Source organism: Mesoplodon densirostris, chromosome 5 (assembly GCF_025265405.1).
Source record: "Mesoplodon densirostris isolate mMesDen1 chromosome 5, mMesDen1 primary haplotype, whole genome shotgun sequence".
Lineage (NCBI taxonomy): Eukaryota > Metazoa > Chordata > Mammalia > Artiodactyla > Ziphiidae > Mesoplodon > Mesoplodon densirostris.
In genome coordinates this window covers 45931504-45947377 of record NC_082665.1, presented here as the reverse complement: position 1 = coordinate 45947377, position 15874 = coordinate 45931504, and the positions used below count along the sequence as shown (strand labels likewise).

At 36.3% G+C, this 15874-nt stretch overlaps 1 protein-coding gene across 2 annotated transcripts in view; it reads right to left on the bottom strand.

Annotated features, from left to right (window-relative positions):
- Positions 1–15874, bottom strand: part of EPHA6 (EPH receptor A6) — an 856224-nt gene that overhangs the window by 272253 nt on the left and 568097 nt on the right. The gene's annotated exons all lie outside the window — the stretch shown is intronic.

The window sequence follows — 15874 nt, the reverse complement described above, 5'->3', positions numbered from 1 at the left end:
ATTAGTTATATATATGTTTGGGTGTGTTCTGTTAAACAATATTCTTGATTGAGTAATTCTAGATGATTAACAAAAGGTGTAACAAAGGTCACTTCTATCTCCTTTAAAACACATGAGAAGAATTTCTAAATTCCATATACTTACTAGATTGACTGATTCATGTGTTAAGTACTTTTTCCCCCCTGGCAATGGAGGTGCACATATAAACACTCAAGTGAGTTTTTCTTTTTCTTTTTAAATGTAAGTCTTTTCAAAAAATGTTTTTAGTTCTTTTATTTATTTATTTATTTATTTATTATTCATGCATTTATTTTTGGCTGCATTGGGTCTTCATTGCTGCGCTCAGGCTTTCTCTAGTTGCGGCGAGTGGGGGCTACTCTTCGTTGTGGTGCGTGGGTTTCTCATTGCGGTGGCTTCTCTTATGGCAGAGCACGGACTTCAGACGCGCAGGCTTCAGTAGTTGCGGCACACAGGCTTAGCTGCTCTGTGGCATGTGGGATCTTCCCGGACCAGGGCTCGAACCCATGTCCCCGGCGTTGGCAGGAGGATTCTTAACCACTGCACCACCAGGGAAGCCCAAGTAAGTTTTTCTACACCGCTTCTCTTCTGAAGATTGACAGAAAGTATTCTTCTCATTGCTTTTATTTTCCTTACTGAGTTTTGGCATTCTTCACCTGTCCTAATCCCCCAATTTCCACAGTATAAGCTACTGGAAGTCTGAAGCTAAAGTTGCGTATGAGACTCCCTCAAATATCTTCCCAGTCATGGACTCAGTAAGATGCCCCTTCTCTCCTTATGTATGCAAGTTCTAAGGACTTAGAGGTCTCTGGATGTCACAGATCAATGCAAAGATAGTATTACCGTATCAACTTCTTATTTACTCACTTGTGGCCTTCATTTTCTGTAAGTACTAAAGTATTTATCTTAAGAAGTAAGAACACTGGAGAAAATGGTGACAGAGACAGTTTCACGTGAAGTTTGTTTTTTAAATAAAAACTTGTTAAATTTATATTGCCTGCTTCTATTAATAATCTCAAGGGTAGGGTAGAGTCTAATCATGAATGATATATTTTTATAATCCATAAAACTATTGCTGAATTCAAGCAAATAGCAATTGTAAAGGTACATAACTTAAAAGAAAATCACCATGAGTGTTAATTGGGTATCTTAACTGCATGTATATGTTTAATACAATTTGAAATCTATCAGCACAGTGGACAGTTAAGCAAGAAGAGAGAGGGAAAATGACAAAAATACAGCTAGCTAGCTATAAAAAGATGCAGCTCTTAAGACGGATAAATACAACAGTGAGAAGTGGGTCTCTAATGGACAGAAATTAGCTGTCAACAATTTAGAAGGATTCAAAAGGCATTTTGAGTTGCAGTACAGAACATGACAGAAGAAAGAATGTGCTAAGGGCAATTAGATAACCCTAAGGCTCCTTGGTATGTTTCCACTTGGTGCTCTGTCTGCCAGGCAACACAGGTTTATTTGGAAAAGAATGGAGTATCCCTCTTTCTAGTCATTATGCAAGTAAAAATGTGATTTTATAAAAGTTCAACAATTCTCAAACCTGCATCTATTTCATAATTTGAAAAAGTAAAATCTTTCCTCAAATAGGATATTCTATGCTTAGTACTTATAGAAGTAATAGCATAACTAATACCTATTCTGAGTCAAAATATAGTTTTCTATATATAGATAAATGTGATTTTCTGTAGGTTGCTTATTCTTTTGCAAGGAAATCAGTTGTTATTTATTTAATTTTAAAAATTTATACTGGGGTAGGTGGCCATGGGTACATAAATCATGTCATTTCTACTTGAAAACTGAAGAGGACTCCACAGAGGGTAACCTAAGGGAGGTTTCTTGCCAGAATTACATTCTTTTTATTCCTTCTTAATTTTTTTCTTTCTTTTTTTTTTGGAGATGACTGGCAGCTGATTCACAGCACAGGCTCATTCAAAAATTCATATTGGACTCAGTGAAGGAGTCCCCCTCAGAGGAAGGGTAGTAATTATTTTAATAACTAACACTTTTAAAGTGCTTATGTATGTAATCCACAGTTCTAAACACTTCACATGTATCAATCTATTTAATCTTCAAAACAATCATATGAGACAGTAGTATTATTAGCTTCACTTTATAATTGGAGAAACTAAGGCACAGAGAGGTTAAGTAACCTGTCCATGGTCATGCAGATAGAAGTGGCAGAACTAGATTTAAATACAGATAGTCTAGTTCTAGAGTTTGACCTCCTAACCATTATGCTATACTGTCTGTTGGCATTAAGACTTTTTGTAATTTAAATATTTAAAAGAAACATGGCCCAACCCATAAATAATTTGATTACCATTGGAACAGGAGAGACAGTGGTTCTGGGTCCACAAGATAATGTTGTTGGAATGGAATTGATGGAGGCTTCCTGACTTGCCTCCTATGCTGGCTAAGATCTGGTATCTCACAAGTTCAAGTGTGGAGCTTCCTTGGCTGAATCCAGTTCAGTGCATAACCCCTGGAAGGCCAGCTCATCTCGGGGAATCTCACTCATGCTTATATGTCACCTATAAAAGTTAAACAAAAGCTAACACTAAGACTAGCCAACTAGTCTCAAGGGTTAGCTAATGGGCATGAAAAATAAATGTCAGAGGGAGAAATCAGAGAATGACTTGAGTGCCATTGTAAAATGTCTACATGCAAGAAGATAATAAAGAATAATGTTTTGTTTTGTTTTTTGAATGAATTATTATTATTTTTTTTTTGGCTGCACTGTGTGGCACGTGGAACTTCCCTGACCAGTGATCGAATCCATGCTCCCCCTGCAGTGGAAGTGTGGAGTCATAACCACTGGACCACCAGGGAAGTCCTTGTTTTGTTTTTTAAATACAGTTTTGAATTTGCTAGAATAGAATGTTAGAGTTGAAAATTAATACCAATAAAATCAGTATTAATAACCAATACTTACTGAGCTCTAACCACATGAGTGCTGGATAGTCTGCTAAGTACTGAGTCACTGCATACTCAGAACAACACTAGAAAGTAGGTGGTATTCTCTCCATTTTCCAGATGTAGAAACTGAGGCACAGGGAGGTTTACTGACTTGCTCAAGTCTGATATCTAGAAAGTGATAAAGATCTAAGTCCAGGGTTCAATACAAAGTTTGAGCTCTTTTTTAAAAAATTGATTAATTAAAAAAATTTTTAAAAAGTTTTTGGCCGTGCCCCATGGCTTGTGGAACTTTAGTTCCCTGACCAGGGATTGAACCTGGGCCCTCAGCAGTGAGTGTGGGGAAAAGCTTAAGCGTTTAACCAAAATTCTTCTTTACTGCTTCTTTAGTTGTCTATTTGTGAAATATCTGCCAAATTGAATTGCTCGAATCAGTTGCTATCATAAAAAATTTCCTTGATCTTTATGCTTTCCTTTATGCTTGTTCTTTATATCTTTCCTCTTCTTCAAGACCAAGGGCAAGGCCCTTCTCTATGAAGGATTATAAATTTTATTTATTTCTGGCTGCGTTGGGTCTTCGTTGTTGCGCACAGGCTCTCTCTAGTTGCAGCGAGCCGGGGCTACTCTTTGTTGCGGTGCGCGGGCTTCTCATTGCGGTGGCTTCTCTTGTTGCAGGGCGCGGGCTCTAGGCGCGCGGGCTTCAGTAGTGGTGGCTCACGGGCTCAGCAGTTGTGGCGCACGGGGTTTATTTGCTCTGCAGCATGTGGGATCTTCCTGGACCAGGGATCAAACCCATGTCCCCTGCACTGGCAGGCGGATTCTTAACTACTGAGCCACCAGGGAAGTCCCCCAAATTAGAATTATAGTGAGAGCTAACATTTCACGACCACAGGAGGAGGGAGACACTCCCTAACCTCCCCTCAGCTTTACTTTCCTTCAGAGCACTTCTCATCATCTGTCTTAGATGGAGTTTCCTGGGATGCAGACTCTGCAGTGGGGCTCTGCATGCTATAGGTTTACTCAAGAGTGACCTCAGTACCGACACATGGGGCAGTGAGGGAAGCAGAAATGGGAAAATGGAGCAGCTGAACTGCGATGTGGTGGCTACAAAGACCTCAGCCGACCTCAGGGAGTTCTGGAGCTGACTTGGCCCTTCACAGTTGTCCTGAATTGAAGTGATGGGACTAATCTTTGTGTATCTCATTGACCAGTCTTGAATTCTGACTGCCCCTGGGGAGAGGAGATGTCTCTGGGGCATTCAGCCTCTTTTGGACAGAGGCAATGTTGGGAAAGGAATTCAGCTGTGAGTCTTCAGCAAGCAGCGCTCCCATGAACTGAAGGAATAAATGCCTGGGTCCTGAAGGGGAGATTGAGGCAACACACCTTAGCTCTGCATCACCTGACATTCTAAATATCTTACTTATTGCCTGTTTATTGTCTCTCTCCTCTCTAGAATGTAAGCTGTGGAACAGCAGGGATCTCGGATTGTTTCTGTTGTATCCCTAGCACGTAGAACAGTACTTAGTAAAGAATACAGAATGGGTTCTCACAGATATTTGTTGAATGAATCAGTGTACAAACAAATGAATACATTTCTAGTTTCCTGATGAGAAAACTAAAGCTTAAACAGACTAAATTGCCCTCCTTAGGTACTAATACCTATGGAGTAGCAGAGCTTGGATGCTGATCCAGACTGGTCTGGAGTGGAGAAATCCTCATAAGCCAAGATACCAAGTCCTATGTTGCCTACCTGAATGTATCATTTTCCTTTACCAATTAGAACAAACAACCAAGTAACCTAGCCTGGGATGAGTCAGTGACACATTTGTGTGGCACATTAGTCTTGGCGTCTAACTTTGCTTTGCTAACATATCACCTTTACCTCTATGATATCTAGATTCATGAAGTTTCCCAGATAACTTAATTTCCACGATTTTTTCAATAACCAGGACTGACCAATTTTCGCAGAAGGTTGGGCATGGGGTGGCTCAGCTCCAGTTTTCTCAGGAGGCTCTGGTGAGCAGGTCATAATTCACTGTGTCTTGAAAGTCCAGAGACCAAATATGAACTGTCAAGGAGAAATATGCAGGCTTACACGTTGGCAGAGAGCAAGCATGTGTTAGAATTTAAATTGATAATTCCCAGGGTTCCAGCGCCTTCTGTAGGTGAATTCTTAAGGCTAAAATAGTCTCTGGGGAATTTGGAAGTTATGACAGCTATAGGCATGACAATGAAAAAGATATTTGGAAGGATTTATTTTTAGTGTGGATAAAATGAAGGTGAGGAAATAATGAGATGTGTTAGCAATGGTTCCAGGAAAGTCCATTATGGAAAGCTTGTTCTGACTGCCTTGCCTGTCTCCAAAACTACAAATAACTGGAAGAAAAATAAAAACTCAGGAAGGTTTCAGCTTCAGTAGCAAGGTAAGGGATGGCATGGTATGGCCCCTGCCTATGAATCCAGCCCCTTAGCCTATATTTCCTGTACCAAGATCATCACCCCCATCATTCCTTACCCCTATCCTTGTACCCTCTGATGAAAGCTGGCTCTCTAATTAGACTATGCATCAGAATTACTTGGAGTGCTTGTTAAAACAGAATGCTGGGTCCCACCCCTACACCCCAGAGTTTCTAATTCAGTAAGTCTGAGGTGGGGTCTGAAAATTTGCATTTCTAACAGGTTCCCAGGTGTTGCTGGATGCTTCTGGTGCAGGGTTCACATTTTGAGAACCACAGTCCTAGGCATACTGAAATTTTCAGTTATTAGAAAGTTCCATACTCTTTCATCTCTACCTGCACACACGAGAGACTCCCCAACCCTCTTATCTCACCCTCCATCCCCATCATTTTCACAGTTAAGTTTTATTTAACTTTAAAGTCTCCTTCAATACATCATTTATTTTTGGAAGCTTTCCTTGACACGTTTGTTTGGATTTTTCTCCTTGTGCCCCTCGAAGCATCGCATGTAACCCTGTATTGTAATCTTGTGTAATTATCTGAACTTCTCAACTAACTTTTGTGAAAGTCAAGAACAAGTTTATTCTTTTCATCTTTGAATCCCCAGTGCCTGCCTTTATATCTGGCCCTCATTAATATTTTTTGATGGAGTGGAGTGAGGAAATAAATCGAACAACTGAACATTCTTCTGCCTTCTTTAGCTTTTGCTGCTTCCTTTCAAGTGCCCTTCACTTTCTTTCTCATCACATCAAATTTGGAACAAACTTTGTATCAGATTTAGAAATAAGCCCTTTTACTTCCAAGGATAACAGATTATGCAACACTATTGAAAACATTGCCAATTTCATTCCTTCATCTCAGAATGAGAATAGGAAGTGTGTAAAAATGCATAATATATGTATATTATATATTCATATATAATATACGAATATAAGTATATGTATAATGTATAGGTATACACATATATATGTATATATAAATATACATATGTATGCTAACTTCATTAAGTCATATTGCAATGTTTATTGTTTACAGAAATGCTGAAACTGATTGTTGAAAAAAATCATTTAGTCTGCTCTTCTGTTTTGTATACAGCATATAGAACTATTTAATTAAAAGAATACCTACAGTGCAAGAGCATTTTTTAAAGGATTCTCAGTTTTCCAAAAGCTTAAGAGAATATGGATTCAGTTTGTTGTAAATCAGCTGTTTTATAACTGGCAGCAAGGTTGCTGCACTCCGCTTCTCTGCCTGTTGCATAGTCAGTAATGCGCTCACGCGTGTCTTGCTCAGGTCTGTGCACACACAGCTAAATCTTTTAAAAGATTCCTACTATTATTTTGCCAAGAATTCTTATTACTCAATTTAAATTCACTGAACTACTGTTTCCCTTGAAAAAGTAAAATGTAACGCAAATACTTAAGCTGCTTCTTGATTCTTCACACAGGCCTTGGTAGAGCTGGCTGGGTTTGTTTAATAAACATCTGTCCATTCAGTATTGGGACTTCACAGTGAGATAAAGGCAAAAGCAGATAGATGTCTTGCATTGGGTTAATACACATTTAAAAGATGTTACGTTAGATAATTTAAAATTATTTTTACTGTATACTGGTACCATGGTAAGTACAATTCAAACTATGTTATATCTTTATGTTTTGACATCGGCAGATAGTATTTAGTATTTATGTACTTTCCATAAAGTACTTTTCACCTGACTTGGACATTTTGACAACTCTTTCATTCAACTCTCAAATTTTTTCAGCTCTGGAAACGATGGACTACCAGGTGGATAGAATTCAGTCAGGAAATAGGAAATAAAGCTATGAAAGGAACCAAGGCCCTGTGCTGTGTCATCCTTGCAGTCCATGGCTTCTAAAGGACACTTTCATCCCAGCATCATGTGTTTCTACCCTTTGCCTGTATGAACCACATCTATGTATTGCCACTGGGCATCACCCTACAGCTAGCTGGAACTACCCTAACGCGTTCTAGAAGCAATGACTGAACATCACAATACTCCCAACCCTGTCCTGAGAATAGTAAATGATCATGCAACAGATGAGGGTGAGAGGTCAACCATAATTAAGAAACATACGAGCAGTTCCAGATAGGTTCCATATGGTTATATTAAGAGATTAGTTTTATCTTTGCTTTGCCCTTTATGCTTTTCTAACAACGAAAATATGACACTAAAAAACCACTTTACAATAGAAGTCAATACAGCTGATTTGTGTAATCTAAAGAATGGCTCTAAATCTTCAAGTATTACATAGAGAATATATTTTTCACTAAATTTGGAGCAATTTAAAATGTCTTAAGAACATTTTTTGCTCTGTTAAAGAATTCAAGGTTGAAAAGTCAAATAGCTTGACAGAAAAATTCAGGCGATTTATATGATGGCTGATAGAAACAATCCATCTCATCTCAAATCAAGTCAAATTAAAATTAGACTTTGGGAATGACATAAATAAGGAACTCTGTTACAAGAGCCTCTAGTGAGGTTAGTGGTGAGCTTCTTGAAGACAGAGAACATATATTATTTATCTTTGTTTATTTTTTCTATTTGTCAGACACATGCAAAACAATACATGAAGTAAAAAATGAATAAGAAATGGCTCCCGATCTCAAAAAAAAAATTCTAGTCAAGGGATGATGGCTTATATCCCAAAGAAATCATATTTTTCTGTATGTTGCTGCAGGTTATTGGCTTAAAATAAAACTATATTCTGTTTTAAGAAATAGATCCATTGCTGTTTGTTAGTTCCCTTTTTAATATGATCCAAATTGTAACACTGCACATTGATATACACATTTTACAACTTCTAAGTACCTGTTAATAGTGAATGATTTTCTTTCCAGCCCATTTGGCAAAGTTATAATCTTCAATATTTTTCATATTAAGGCCTTCAATCTGTCCTATGGTGCATAAGCCCGGTTCCCATCATTTAAAATCTTTTTTGGATCCGTGCAAAACTGAAGCAAAATATTTTTGTCAATGCAGGCTTCTTAAAAGGAGACTTCCATTTTCTATGCAAATAGTTACTTTTCATCAAGTCCCAGCTCATTTAAGGTAATCAGACTAACTGCATTATTTTGCCCCTTTAGAATGGCATACTAGGTGTACCATGTGTGCATTAATCCATAAATCTACATTAAAACACAGATAACCCTCTGAACTTGATGCATGGTGGTTTGTAAATAATTACAGTTTTCTGAAAATCAAACACATTTTATTCTAAGGAAGAATATAATTAGTTAAGGAAGAGTGGAGTATTGGAGGTAAGAATAAGAAATAATCATGTAGAAAATTAGACGTAATGACCAACCTGAATAATCAAAGTGAAAACACTGAATGAGTAGAAAGGGAACTCAGTCCTGGTTCCAAGCATGAAAAGAGTCTAATGCCACAATACCCCTATTTTAACACTTAATAGCTGTGAGGACCTGGTAAGTCACTAAACATCTTTGTGTTTGTTTTCTAATCCATAAAATAGGCATGATAATAGCACCCCCTTCAAAGGTTGTAAGTATATTAGTAGCCATAAAGAATTAAATAGTGTTTGAAGCATAATTAGAACTCACTAAATATTATCTGTTTTTATAAAATATCAATGTTAGAAGTTACATTAAATTTCTATCACAACCTCCTAACCAAAGCAGGGATTTCCTTTATGACATGCTGAATAAGCATCCAGCTAGCTTCAGCAAAAAGTCTTACAAGAGGTCTTCATTGTGTCATAAGGTAGGCCAATTTATATTCAGACAACCTAACTGCTAGAAAATTTTTCTTTCCTACTGATGTTTCTGTTTAGACAGCTATGGCTGCCAACATTGAAAGTGTGCTATTGATTGAAGATTATTTCAAATTAAAGTCTGATATACTGGAATTCATCCTCCTCTGGGTAGACTCATAAATATGAAATCTGCCTCCTTCTTGATTAATTAACTTTTTTATTACTCCACCAGGGTCAGCTGGCCCTCTTTCTGCTTCATGCTTCACCATTAATAATCATCCCCAGGTTTCTGGCTGCTGTTAATAATGATGTAGCTAATTTCATCCTTGGTAATTAAAGCAGTACAGATTGGGTTTCAACCAATAGACTGGATCAAACATAATAGAGATTTTTTTTTTAAAGGTGTGTAAGGAGGGATATCTATTTAACAACAAAAAAGTTATTTTATTCTACCTCAAATACCCCCAAATTTTAGAATTAACAATTAATTTGTAATTAAAATTGCATATATCATGTTTCTACATGACTCAAATCAGTTACAGCTTGTTACCCAAAATATAGCAAGCAATATTGCTTACCTGTGGCAAAAAAAAAATATTTGATTCTTTCTTTTTCGACAGGTAGGCAATATGCTATTCTTCCATATTTTGAAATTACACATTCTTCATTTATTTAATTAAATGTGTATTGGAAACTATGTATAAGACATTTTATGAGACACAAAGATACACAGGTGACAGTTTTTGACCTCAAAGTGCTAGCAACTTAGTAAAGAAGTAAGCCCTCACACAATAAAATATTACAGAAAGTCTGAGGAAAGAGTGATTACTTCTCACTGGATTGATCAAAAACACTTCAGAAGGTGTAGCATGTGAGCTGGACTGACCATTTGTAATGTGATAGGTTTCTGAATATGCCAGTTGGAAGTCACAGACACAACTTAGATAAGACGAAGATTCAGAAAATTTCGTGCATGAGCATTTATACATTTTCCCAGGGTATACGTTAACTAGAGGGAAATAGAACAGAAACGATGTCAATTTGGATTAGATTGGAGGAAGACTTGAATATTTGTTGAGAAACTCACATTTTATTCAGTAGAAAATACCCAACGATTTGGAGCTTTTAAGTGTAGAAAGTTGAGTATAGAAAAATTAGTCAAATGAGGGCATGAAAAATAGACTAAGGAAGAAGAAATTAGAGACACGATCTTGCACCTTAATTTTCAGGATCATTTCCATACATAAATTGTTAAAACTAATCAAATTGCTTAAATATGAAACCATACTAAAAACAGCTAAATTTTATGGGTGTTTTTGAAATAACTAAGCGATTAAATTTATTCATTTGTATCAACATAACACTTTTTGTATAAATGTGTAAGATGTGGCATAAGATTCTAATTTGAAACACTTGCCATGATTCAGTAATTTATACTTTGGTTAGTTAATGTTGATCATAATGACTTTTATGTGGTTATTTAAGTGATATAAATCTAGTCCATCATTACTACTTTGGGTAAAATGCTGACAGATGTGGCTTTGGTGCTACAGAAGTGCTTCGTGTAGCTTACAGGTAAAATCCTAAATTTACATATTATTAAAATTTAAGGTGTAATTAATCTTTTCAGGGAAAAGGAATGCATTGCTTATATGTTGGCTGTGTATTAACTCTCCTGGACCATTTGGATAACCATTAAGGCAATGGAAGAGATAAATTACGTGTAAAATTCCAGTTTTCTTTCAAAAATTGGCTTTAAGCTATGGATTCTCCTACCTTTTGATAGCTTCACAAACTGTTTTACAGTATATAAGTAAAATGTTTAAGTTGACTGCAATCTAGCAGGATATATTTTATTTTGGTTTAAAAAATGAACCCATGAAAGTATTTTTTGTTTCTGTAAATTACATTTGAATTTAGATAAATCTTGGTTGTGTTTTAAATGAAAACAAATGTTTGACTGCCTTATCATTAAATTATTTCTCTTTAACAATGTACGTGTAATTTTAACAGATGATTGTTAAAATTGAATCAAATATGGTTTTTCAAGCAATTTGTAAGGATATGGATAACATTATTGGTTATATAGATAACTTTTCAATTTTAATTCTCATCTTTTTCTTCATTGAAAAGAAGCACATTTTCTCCAGAAAATAAGCTCAGAAATAAAAACAAATATGAGGCAGATAAAATTTTCTGTTGTTTCATTCATATAAGCCAAAAAGGCCTGTATTTGACAGTGTGTATGTGTGCACGCACGCCAGTGTGTGTGCGTGCGTGTGGGTGTGTTTGATACTTTGGGGCATAATATGGATTTTATATTAATTTTGAGAAAATTCTTATACTTGAGAGCTTCTGACTAACACCTATCTATTGTTCACCTATCTTTCGAGAAGATCCACATGGAATATTTATGTGTTCTTACTTTCTTACTACTGATTCTGTAGTTTATTGTAATTTTGTTAACTCTATTCCAAAAAGATGGGGGGATCGATTACAGTACCTAATCAAAAGACCTGTACACAACAGCAGTTCAATAAATGCTGTTAGTGAACATAATATTTAGCTATACACTATTAGTCCTAAGAAAGAGAGATTAGCAGACATATGAAACGTCCGTATTGAAACACAAAAAGAAAGTGTTTTGTGACTATATATGAGTGACTTTCTACCTACTTATCTATAGATCTATCAGTCAATTCTCTCTCCCTTGTTCTCTCTCTCTCTTCCTATATAACATAGGGAATGAGGTTGTTCTATAGACTTAGGAAAAGAGGATCCCAATAGCTATAGTTCAAGTAGGCTCTTTTTATAGTGCTAACAGTCATAGTTAGTACTCTTTAAACTTGCTGGCCGGTTTCCACTAGCACATTCTGACTCTGGAAAAAAATCCAACCTCTGGTCTAAAAACAGAGCAAGAGGAGTCACGGTGATAGCTCCTCAGAACCGGAGAAAATATTTGCAAATGAAGCAATGGACAAAGGATTAATCTCCAAAATATACAAGCAGCGCATGCAGCTCAATATCAAAAAAAACCAAACAACCCAATCCAAAAATGGGTGGAAGAACTAGACAGTTCTCCAAAGAAGACATACAGATTGCCCACAAACACATGAAAGGATGCTCAACATCACTAATCATTAGAGAAATGCAAATCAAAACCACAGTGAGGTATCACCTCACACCAGTCAGAATGGCCATCATCAAAAAATCTAGAAACAATAAATGCTGGAGAGGGTGTGGAAAAGAGAACCCTCTTGCACTGTTGGTTGGAATTAAACTGATACAGCCACTATGGAGAACAGTATGGAGGTTCCTTAAAAAACTAAAAATAGCACTACCATATGACCCAGCAATCCCACTACTGGGCATATACCCTGAGAAAACCATAATTCAAAAAGAATCATGTACTACAATGTTCATTGCAGCTATATTCACAATAGCCAGGACATGGAACCAACCTGAATGTCCATCGACAGATGAATGGATAAAGAAGATGTGGCACATATTTACAATGGAATATTACTCAACCATAAAAAGAAACAAAATTGAGTTATTTGTAGTGAGGTGGATGGACCTAGTGCCCATCTTACTTCATCTTACAGAGTGAAGTAAGTCAGAAAGAGAAAAACAAATACTGTGTGCTAACACATATATATGGAATCTAAAAATAAATGGTTCTGATGAACCTAGGGGCAGGACAGGAATAAAGACATAAAGACGCAGACCTACTAGAGAATGGACTTGAGGACCGGGGAGGGAGGAGGGTAAGCTGGGACGAGAGAGTAGCACTGACATATATACACTACCAAATGTAAAATAGATAGCTAGTGGGAAGGAGCTGCATAGCACAGGGAGATCAGCTCGGTGCTTTGTGATGACCTAGAGGGGTGGGCTAGGGAGGGTGGGAGAGCTGCGCAAGAGGGAGGGGATATGGGGGTATGTGCATATATATAGCTGATTCACTTTGTTATACAGCAGCAACTAACACAACATTGTAAAGCAATTATACTCTAGTAAAGATGTTAAAAAATAAATGAAGCCACTATGTTTGTAGAGTACAAGTAATCAGTTAAGAACATTATAATTTTGAAAAAGAATTGTTTCATATTTTATATTATTATCTCATTGGTTGTTAGCAAACTAAAAGTTGAACAAAGTAAAATAGGTACGGTTAAAGGGAATGACATTGTAAACTACTTTGTTTTGCTTGTTTTAAAAAATTTGAACCAGACCATCAAATGAGAGAGTACCTAATTTCACCTCCCCACTTCACACCCCATCTCTATGCATTATAAAGTCAGTTAATTAAATAATACAGAAGAGAGACTTTAATAAGAAAGTTGACATTACAATAGTTCAGACAGTACTTGAAAAACAAAAGCTATAAAAAATTAAAGATGCGCTAGGAGGGTATGTAGAGAAAAAGACTGATGCTGTCAGTTTGGATTCATATCATTATATTCCTGAATTTATAGTAAACCTACACATATCCTACTATGACATTATTCATTGAAATTCTCTTCTGGATATAAACAGCATGCTTTGAAAATGCAATTTAAAACTAACCAGATAAAAAATGATCCTTTAAATGATTTTTCCTCAGGCTGTAAATTGACTCGGGAGCCGCTCTATGCACCCAAACTCCAGGTTTACACAAACATATTTTTCAGACTCTTCTCAAACGCTGTTGTCTCTTCAACGGTGTTATAAAAGTCACTTTCATGACATTTATAAATCAGTAATTCAGAATATGGTGTTTGCTGTCTGCTGCTGCTGTCAGGTGCTTCTAGGGTTCTAATCTTGCACCTCCACTCATTGGTTATCAGATTTTGGTAAAGCTACTTAAGTTTCTAAAAAGAGTTATAATCTTAGCAGAATGAAAAAGATAATTTGTGTAAACTGCTCAACAGACAGTCTTGCACATGTTACTGGTCATGTTACTCCCTAATTAAAATCCTCCCATGAATCTTCAATCTCTTCATAAAGTCCAATAAGTTTGACATGGCCCAAAGAGCAACTTCGTCTTGTTCTTGGCCCCTGTATAGTTCTCTGCTTTTAGCTCCCACCATTTAATTTTTCATGTCTCCTCACTGTAGTCACACCAAATAGTTGGCTCTTCTTTAAATTTTTCATGCTGTCTCAGGTCTCAGTGCTTTTGCTATTCCTTTATCACCCTTCTTTAAAGAATGAGCCACTGCGTCTCATCCTCCAGACCTTCATGATCTATTCATGCTGAATTAGGGCAGCTTCTCTACACTCTCGTAGCACTCTTTGCATATCTGTCTGGTAGTACATGTCATTCAACCTTGTATTTTTTAATTGAAACTTTCATTTTCCTCCCACAAATCTAGACTATAAATTATGCGAAGGCAGAGGTTGCAGGTCTTATTACTTTTTTATCCCCAGAGACTCACGCAGAGTATGGCACATGTTAACTGTCCTATATATTTTTCATTGAATGAATCAATACTATACTGGGTCATGGTAAGTATGGGACCTTTCTGCTAAGGAGTTTCAAAGTACTTATCTTTTACATAACATCTGAAAGAATTCTAGTACTGAAAGTACAATAAGTTGAAATTTAGAGTTAAAACCAAATACAAATTTTAAAATTTAGATCAGAACTTACATTTTCTTATTAGACTAGATTGCTTTGTCTAAAAGTCCCAGACAAACATAAATGAATTATCTAGATTTAGACCTATGAGTTTGAGAGTACATTTCTGACTTGATGATATAATACTCAAAAATGTCATACTTTTAAAAAGTTAGGTGAATTTCTTCATCTGTGAAATAAGACACAATAAACACACCCTGGATAAGACAATGATGTGACTCTTCCCTGGACCAAACTTTCCTTGAATTGTGTCCTTGGCTTTGCACCTAGATTAAGTCTTGACATGTGGGCAGGGAAGAAAGCAGTCAATAGGACATAGCAGGGACATTTTTTGAATATTGCTTTTGATTATGGAGTTTTGTGATAACTACACTCCCAATAATTTCATCTCTAGCTTGAAAAGTCAATAGTCTTCAGTGGGATTACAAATGACTATCACAGATATTAAACATCCAGGTTATAAGTATTCTTTTTATTCATTTGTTTACTTTCCCTCCTTAAGCTGTATTCCTTCTTAATTAAATATGTCAGTGCTTTTCCACTTTTTAGTTAGATATAGTTGTAATGAAAAAGTTCTTATGATCAATGTTGTTCATTAACCTAAAAACAACAACAAAACACTCCTTCTGTCATATAGTTAGAAACTCACATAGCTTCACTTTCAGGGAGTGATAAACTGGGGGAATTGTGGCTTAATCAGTGGTTTTACCGTTAGCATTTTATAATTCCAATGGAAGGACTTGGCAGGATGGTAGAGTACTGGCCTTGGAAGAAGATAGCCCTTAGTTTCAAATTTTAGCTTAGCTTTCTTACCAGCTGCATGAATCTGACAAGTTGCTCAATTTCCCTAGGCTTCTGATTTCTCATAAGTAAAATTAGGAAAATAATACTGGTCTCATTGGATGTTGAAACGTTTAAAAGGGACAACACATGTAAAATACTGCACATCATTTATGGCACCTATGAGAATAGGCTCAATAAATGGTAGACATTATTATTGTTATTCATAAATAATTTTTACAATAAAGTTGCTATTAAATTCTTATGCAAATACAGGTATTTTAACAGTGATGGGAACAGAATTTTATTATAATTAGGTATTTAGATATTTTTCCATC